Genomic DNA, 9,041 nt, shown 5'->3' with positions numbered 1-9,041 from the left:
CAAATTCTGGCTCAGTAATATGGTAGCTAAAAGAGTTTAAGCATTTCAGGAAATCTCTCTGGGCTTCAGTTTTCTCTTCTGTAAAATGTAAATAGTAATTCTGTGTGGACTATGTAAATGTTGCTAGTATTAAAAGCCTCAAAATAACTTGTAAAGCTCTTAGGGTGTTGTCTTGTCTATGCTAGGTGCTCAGTAAGTGAAAACTATTTTTACTTTGAAATGTTCTACAGAAATAGTATGTCTAAATTGTATTCAATCCTGTTGCTACAAATGTAGGAAAAAGAACGTTTCTGAGGTACTGGCCTATTTCATTTCTTTAGGTGGTGACTTTTCACTTTATAATGATTCATAAAGCAGTACATTTATATTTTATGTACTTTTCTGTATTATTATTCCTGTATCACAGGAATATGAAGACTAAACTCAGTATTTCAAATTTCCAGTGGTAACAAAGTTTTAAATATTATAGCATACATTGTTCATACAGAAGGTTAGATTGAGTGACCAAATTAGCTGCAGATTGTAGTGGATTTGTTGACTAGACCAAGAACTTGAAACTCCAATTTATATGTAGTGAAAGGCCTTTGGATGCTGGATGGAAGTAGGTAAACAACCAGTAAACGTACCACCATACGCTCCTTGTCCCAAGTCAGAGACATGGCATAGTCAGCGATGACCAGTCAACTTGCATCTTCCTTCCTGATCAGTTGTGAGCCTGAAGTCCCATGTAGGATTAGTTATAGACCTGATGTGGGTACCTATCTACAGCAGGAAGAGTGTTCTCAGGGCTTAAGAAGTGATCTTGATTATTTTGGTTAGTCATGCCATATTGCATATTTGCTTTTATCTCCATTTTCTCCTCAGATCCCACTAAAATTGTAGAGAAGGAATGAAAGAATATACATATATATATATATATATATATATATATGTAAACCCACAAAGACAAGAAATTTGAATAGGGTACTGCAACAAATGATGTCAGCCAATTTTGTTTAATTTGGTCTTTGTTTTGGTATTTAGGAATATTTGCATTTTTGTTCTATTGGTTCCCTGCTTACTAATATCTTTATCTAATTACCTCTTTTACTTCCTTAGGCTTTCCTACTCAGTTTGTTGGATTTGACTGACTTTGACTTTTAATTGTTTCCTCTAGGGCAATCAATGAGATTGTTACTCTTTTCTTTTTTTCCTTCTTTCTCCTCTCATTTTATTTGTTTTTCTGCTTTGTCAGAGAATGTGGTATTTACATACTAGTCTTCCACACCTATGCTTAGCTTTATTATTTATGATTTAAATGTATTTAGGATATACATTATATGTTAATATGTAAATGTATAATTATAAAATATATTTAAATTTATTTATTCATTTTTAGTAAATATACTAAAAATGTTCATTGGTTACCACCAGTCTTTTGGCTGGAGTTTCCTCAGTGATTCTTAAGGTCAGATGAAGCTCATCTTCTAGTAGCATCTCCAGGAATAGCCTATGAAAACAATATTCTCTGAGTTCTTACATTTTTCAAATAGCTTTTTCTATAGACCTGAAGCTTGAAGGAGGGCTTGAGTGGATTTAAAATCCTTGGTTCATACTTGCCTAAACATTTTTGAAAATATTGCTTGACTTTTTCCTAATTTTTGTGTTGCTTTTCGTAAAGGCTGAACATCTCACATTATGGTGAATGCTACCGTAGATTGAATTAAGAAGTTCTACATTGAAAATAAAATTGGTTTTGTTGTAACAGTATGAATACCAAATTTGTTTGAGCACAACATCATGACACAGAGTATTCTTAACGAATTAAGAAATTTATGAAGCAGAAATGTACTTGGGATTAGTGGTGTTGCATGTATAATTTTATGTACTTAAGCTACGCTGATGTACTAATTAAAATAGACTCTGATTGTTAGAATTTGAAGACAGTTTTTACATCGAATAACTGAACTGAATTTTTTTCCTGACAAAACCAATGTTGAATCAATAACCAAAAAAAGAAAGAAGAACACCTCATCATGGCAGTCCACGTTTTTCTTTTTGCTTCCCTCTGTCAATCCAGTCTTTAGAAATGTCCTGAACTTATTTCACTACTTTGTAAATCAAAATAAATGTCCTACAATAGTAGTGCATATTTTTAAATGATTCTTCCAAAATTTGGTTACTCTTTTTTTGAAATAAGCCAAACATCTTTAACCAACGTAGTTAATAAATTTGGATTGTCAAAACTATTCAACTTTTGAAGTTCTTAGAGAATTGCAATTTTAAAAAACAAAGATTACAAACAAGAATACATTAAAATTTATCCCAACAAAACAAGGGAGGAAATAAAACATAAATAAATAATAAAAGAGACTAGAGATGATAATTTTGTATATTAAAAAACACATGTTTAGGTTCTTTAGCATGTGTGCACATACACACACACACAGAATTATTTGAAAAGTACAAATTTCTTAATGTTACCTGTATTTGAATTTCCTCTTTAGGAAAATTCTTATATCTTACAATCCTTATATCAAAATTGTGAAATATATTTTCTTACAATAAATTGTCATTTATTTATGTTTTTACTTTTTTACTTCTCATCTAAGATGATGTCCTTAGGAGTTTTAATAGCTTTACAGAATGGGAGGTGAGAACCACACACATTTTTGGCTCACCTTACATTCTCTTGGCCCACCTTTTACTCCAGTCATTGTGGATGTAACCGACAACATCTCATTTCATCACATACATTTTGCTCTCTACTCCCAGGCTTCTCTGGTGCTGGTATGTAAAACGCCTGATAGAATCTAGTCAGCCATTCTGGTGCTTACCAAACCTAGAAGTGGGAGGAGTCAACATGCAGTGGTGCAACCTTGACCAATGTCTGCATGGGGACTTGTGGATAAATGCTCCCTGATTCTGTGTCTCAGGTGGACAAATCTGAGGTGTATTCTACAAGCTTCTTATAGGAATTGAGCCCCGGCTACTTACCGCAATGATACTGCTAAATAATATACCCTAGGATTCAATTTTCTTCCTTCCTTTCTCTTCTCAGTTTCCCACTCCTCTTTTTTGGAATAATTTCCTAAAATAGACTATCCGTTTGCAAGGTTTTGTTTCCAGCCCTGCTATTGGAGAAGGACCTAGGCTGAAACAAATTGAAAGATGTGCATTCTTGCTGAATATCTTTTTTTTTAATTGAATCTTCAAAAATGAAATTCATCTTATCTCAGAATTTTATGGACTAAATGCTATGTATTAGTAAAAAAGAAAAGATAGCTTTACAGACTGGAAGTTTGAGGCTGTGGTTGATTTGGAAGAATGATTTTTTTGTGCAATAATTGTTGGCATTTCCATAAAATTACATTTCCTTTATTGCCTAAAATGCCAACTTTTCTAAACAATTTCACTTTTCATTAAACATTGGCTCTTTAGAGGGTGCATATGAGTATTGGTGACTTGTTTTGCTCTGATTGAATAAACTGATTCAAATAAAAAAATTTGCAGCTGACTCATGTATTTGTAGCTCACTTTTCTGTGTTCCTATAAATACAGAAATCATCACTAACACTTCCAGTTTCTACAAAATTTTATATGCATAGTTCTAATTTTGGAGTACTCTAGAGTACAGTTTTTTTTTTTTTTTTAAAGAGACAGCCTATTTTAGTGATAGTTTCTCCTATATTTTCCTTCCCTCCAAACTGAAAACTTAGGCAGTTTGTTATAGTGGGTAACAAAGATTTTTAAAGAACACCAAGACATACAAATCCACTTTATATATTCGACCAAAGTAGAAGTTCTTTGAAAGCAGAAATTTGTGTCTCTTTATTCCATATTATATCCTGAATGTTTAGAACAATGACTGATGTAAGATAGGCACTCAATATTTGTTGAATAAATTGCATGAATGAATTTATATGTACTCAATAGGAAAAGAGCCAAAAGGTGGTAAATTCAAAATTAGGTGATCACTGAAGTTTTCTTTAGCCTATATAATTTGGAGCAAAATTAAACAAAAATTTAAATATAGAAATTAATTTAGAAATATTTATATTACAATTAACAAAACAATACTAGACTCCAAAAGGATATAAAGTCCATGTAGATTGAGAAGTAAGTTTGCATGAAAGCAGCAGAAGGAATACTTTTAGATGTTTAAAGGTTAAGTTGAAATTTAATTTTTTTTAAAAAAAGAGTTGAAATATCTCTTTTTAAAAAACAGAGTAGTTAACTATGGGTAATTATGGGCTTAGTCTTGCAAAGTTTAAACATTGTTATAAAATATATTATAATTTTTTTCCACAAGATGGCAGCAAAGATTTATTTTAGAATCACTAGACCGTCACCCCAAATGATGCACACCTTTAAAAGCTGTAATGTGTAAGGAACATGGGTGATTTTTTTTGTTATTCCTTGAAGGTACCACATCATGAGAAAAGTTCTGTCACTGGTGCCTGGACTTTCTGTGACTCTATACTTGCCTCCTCTCTTTTAAACTCTCCACTTCTATTTTATTTTTTATATATTTCCAGATTAATACTAAATTACTCATCTGAACATGTCACTCCTTAAATTAAAAAACTTCAGTAATTCCCTAAACCCTATGGAATAAGAATATTCCTTTTAGTTTATTCACCCAACCAATTCGTAACTATATTCTATTCACAAGGCTCTGTGATAGGCGCTTGGAATAGAAACATGAATATTGCCTGGGGCTTTCCATTTTAGGAATTACAAACATGTAAAGATATAGCTGCAACAATGCACTTAGCTAGAGAAAAGTATGATAAAAGAAGGACGGAGGAGAAAAGTGAGTTTGACCATGGGGCATCCAGATCTGGAATTCAGGGGAAAAATTCTGGGCTGGAGAGAGCCGTTTGGGAATGATCAACATACAGCTGTAATTGAAGAGCATATAAATATAACTGGCGAATTTTTTATTGATCTCCAATTTTAAAATTTATGCATAATTGAAAAAATATTAAAGAACTCTAGAAATTATTAATGTGAACTCACCCAGAATATTGCCACCGCCTGCTAACATTTTGGTATATATTTTTCTCAGACTTGTCTTCCACATAAACACAAATTATATGTGTATACTTTGAAGGTCTGTCTATCTATATAAGTATAATAGATCACAAATGGGGTCATACTATGCATCCTGTTTTTTTTAACTGCAATTCACTTATCAACAAATCAAGAAGGGGAGGTGGAGGGGAGAGCAAATGAGACTGAAAAAGAATGGCCAGGAAGCTGTGTAAGAATCAGGAGAATAGGGCCAAGTATGACAACAATTGAACAACTCTTAGGAATGGAATAATTTAGTGTCAAATTCTGCAGAATGATTAACTGAGAAGAGAACTAAGAACAATCGATTGGATTTGGCAGTTAGTATCCTGGATGGTGACCTCTGCTCGAACAGCTTAGCCTGACTGCTGTGGGACTAAGAGGGACGAGAAGTAAAGAAGGGGTGGTAGGAATTGTGAACTATTCCTGTGAGAAGATTCCTTTGAAATGGCAGGATGGTAGCTCCATAGAAAGTCTGAATAGAAGAAGAAGATTGATTGATTGATTGATTTAGAGTGGATGAGATTAAAGCATGAATATAATTTGTGAAGAAAGAATCTGGTAGACAAAGTGAAGACTAAAACATAAGAAAAACAGAGAATAACTAATAGAACAAGATTCTGGAAATGGTCAGATGTGATCAAAAACTAGTTTATACATGGAGAGAATATTGGGGTTTTTTTTCTCCTGAGTCTGGAAGAAATGATGTGAAAATGAGTGTAAGTATAGTTAAGTTTTGGGATATAGGGGTGAAGAGTTCACATTCAAGGATCTTCACACTATGGTCTCAATCCTTTATTAAATCACGTCAAGTGGCTTATACATGCATCATATTGAATTACTTCTTCTTGCTCTGATATGTCCCACGATTTCCTTACACCTTGTGTTGTTTACTTCATTCTCTCTTCTCCAGTCTCTTCTTGTTTAAAGCTCATATGTTCTTCAAGGTCCAGAACAAATTACGTCTCCTACCTGGAGCCATGCTCACCACGTGATCTAGTTCAAGTATGACTTCTCATTACCTGAAACTTATAGCTTAGTAATTATCTCAATTTTATAATCAATGTTATCTCCAAAAACACAACCAGTTTAGAATACTAGAGGGAAGGAAGGCAAGTACAAGCAGTTAGGGAAGAATCTTCCAGTACGTGATCTTTCATGGTCTGAGAACATCAGAAAATCTTATGGGTAGTAGAGGGGGTTCTTTGTTTTAATCTGGCTCAGTGGTTTTAGAAAATATATTCAGTTCTCTTAAAGTTTAATTCAATCCACTGCTTTTTGAAAACACAAACTTCACGCATTAAATGTAAAGTGTGTATTAGATTTGATTTGTCAGTAAAGAAATGTTTATTTAATTTTTTGTTTCTTTTTAAGTTTCCCAAAGGTAATTCTAAAATTTATTAAGTTGTTTATATAACATGTAACTTTTTATCAATATATAAGAAGAATAAAATTAAGAAAAATAATAAAAGCAGTTGGATATTAATATAATAATCAAAAACAAGTAATGAGAAGAGCCAGGATTTGGAGTAAGAAGACATGACATTGAGTCCACATGTATAATCTTGTGCGTGTCATTTAATTTCAGTGGTCCACATGCTTCCTAATATAAAAATAGGTTCTTAAGAGTAGCAATTGAAAAAGTTTTTGTGAAAATGTGTCGTGAACTACAAAGACTTGTAAAAATATTAGTAAACTTTTTAGAAGCACTTATGTAAATATATATCATGGTTTTTACTGAATAAGCTTTATTAAAATTACACGTTACAATTCTCTATAAGTTTCACAGATTTTAATATCCATATTGTCGGCAATTTGGTTCTTATTACTAAGCACAAGTTCGACAGTTCAGAGTCCCTCAGTAAATGTTTGTTAAATGAAGTAATAGTGAATAATTGGCTCTATGCTGAATCTTATAAAAATAATTTATTTTTTTTAAATATCAGTAGGTCTTTATTATAGTTTTAAAATATAGATATGGAATATTTTGATCTGACCAGTTTTAGCTAATGAGTATTTAACTATTTTTTTTTAACAAAGAAGGATTTTATTGGAAAGGATCCTTTTGTTTTTATTGGAGTATAGTTGATGTACAATATTATGTTAGTTTCAGGTGTACAACATAGTGATTCAACATTTATATACATCATAAGATGATCACCACGATAAGTCTAGTAACCATCTATCACTATACAAAGTTATTACAGTATTATTGACTATATTCCATATGCTGTGTATTACATCCCCATGACATTTATTTTATAACTGGAAGTTTGTACCTCTTAATCCACTTCACCTATTTTGCTTACCCACCCACTCACCTCCATCTGGCAATCAACAGTTTGTTCTCATATCTGTGAGTCTGTTTCTGTTTCATTTTGTTTGTTTGTTTTGTTTTTAGCATTCCACACATAAGTAAAATCATATGGTATTTGTCTTTCTCTGTCCGACTTATTTCACTTAGCATAATACCCTCTAGGTCCATCTATGTTGTCACAAATGGCAAGATTACATTCTTTTTATGGCTGAGTAATATTCCATTATATATGTATACACATCTTGTTTATCCATTCATCTATCGATAAACATTTAGGTTGCTTTCATATCTTGAATATCGTACATAATACTGCAACAAACATAGGGGTGCATATATCTTTTTGAATTAGTGTCTTTGTTTTCTTTGGGTAAATACCCACAAGTAGAATTGCTGGATTGTACGGCAGTTCTACTTTGAATTTTTTGAGGAGCTTCCATACTGTTTTCCATAGTGGGTGTACCAATTTACATTCCCACCAACAGTGCATGAGGGTTCCCTTTCTTCCACATCCTCACCAGCACTTGTTATTTGTTGTCTTTTTGATGATAGCCGTTCTGACAGGTGTGAGGTAATATCTCGTTGTGGGTTTTTTTTGGTGAGGAAGATTGGCCTTGAGCTGACATCTGTTGCCAATCTTCCTCTTTTTGTTTGAGAAAGGTTGTCCCTGAGCTAACATCTGTGTCAATCTTCCTCTATTTTGGATGTGGGATGCTGCCACAGCATGGCTTGATGAGTGGTGTGTAGGTCCATGCCTGGTATCCAAACTCACGTACCCCAGGCCACTACAGTGGAGCACACGAACTAAACCACTACACGACTGGGCCAGCCCCTCACTGTGGTTTTGATTTGCCTTTCCCTAACAATTAGTGATGTTGAACATCTTTTCATACGTCTGTTGGCCATTTATATGTCTTTGGGAAAATGTCTATTCAGATCCTCTGCTCATTTTGTGATTAGATTGTTGTATTTTTACATATTGAGTTGTATGAGTTCTTTATATATTGGATATTAACCCCTTATTGGATGTATTATTTGCAAATATCTTCTCCCATTCAGTAGGTTGCCTTTCTGTTTTGTTGATGGTTTCCTTTGCTGTGCAAAATCTTTTTGGTTTAATGTAGTCTCATTTGTTTATATTTGCTTTTGTTGCCTTTGCCTAAGGAGATGGATCCAAAACACTTTTGCTAAGACCAATGTCAAAGAGTATACTGCTTATATTTTCTTCTAGGATTTTTATAGTTGCAGGTCTTACATTTAAGTCTTTAATCCATTTCAACTTTATTTTTGCATATGGTGTAAGAAAGTGGTCCAGTTTCATTCTTTTGCATGTAGCTGTCCAGTTTTCCCAACACCATTTATTGAAGAGACCACCTTTTCCCCATTGTATGTTCTTGCCTCCTTTGTTGTAGATTAATTGACCATGTAAGTGTTGATTTATCTCTGGGCTCTTTATCTTGTTCCATTGATCTATGTGTCTGTTTTTGTGCCAGTATCATGCTGTTTTGGTTACTATAGCTTTGTTGTATACTTCGAAATCAGGAAGTGTGATACCTCAGGCTTTGTTCTCCCTTCTCAAGATTGCTTTGGCTATTCGGGGTGAGTATTTAACTTTAGATTTTGATCCTAAGATCATTTTGCCTTTTGTTCATGCATAGAAAATACGTTAATG

Source organism: Equus caballus, chromosome 7 (genome assembly GCF_041296265.1).
Source record: "Equus caballus isolate H_3958 breed thoroughbred chromosome 7, TB-T2T, whole genome shotgun sequence".
NCBI classification, from domain to species: domain Eukaryota; kingdom Metazoa; phylum Chordata; class Mammalia; order Perissodactyla; family Equidae; genus Equus; species Equus caballus.
Note: the sequence above shows the minus strand (reverse complement) of the source record.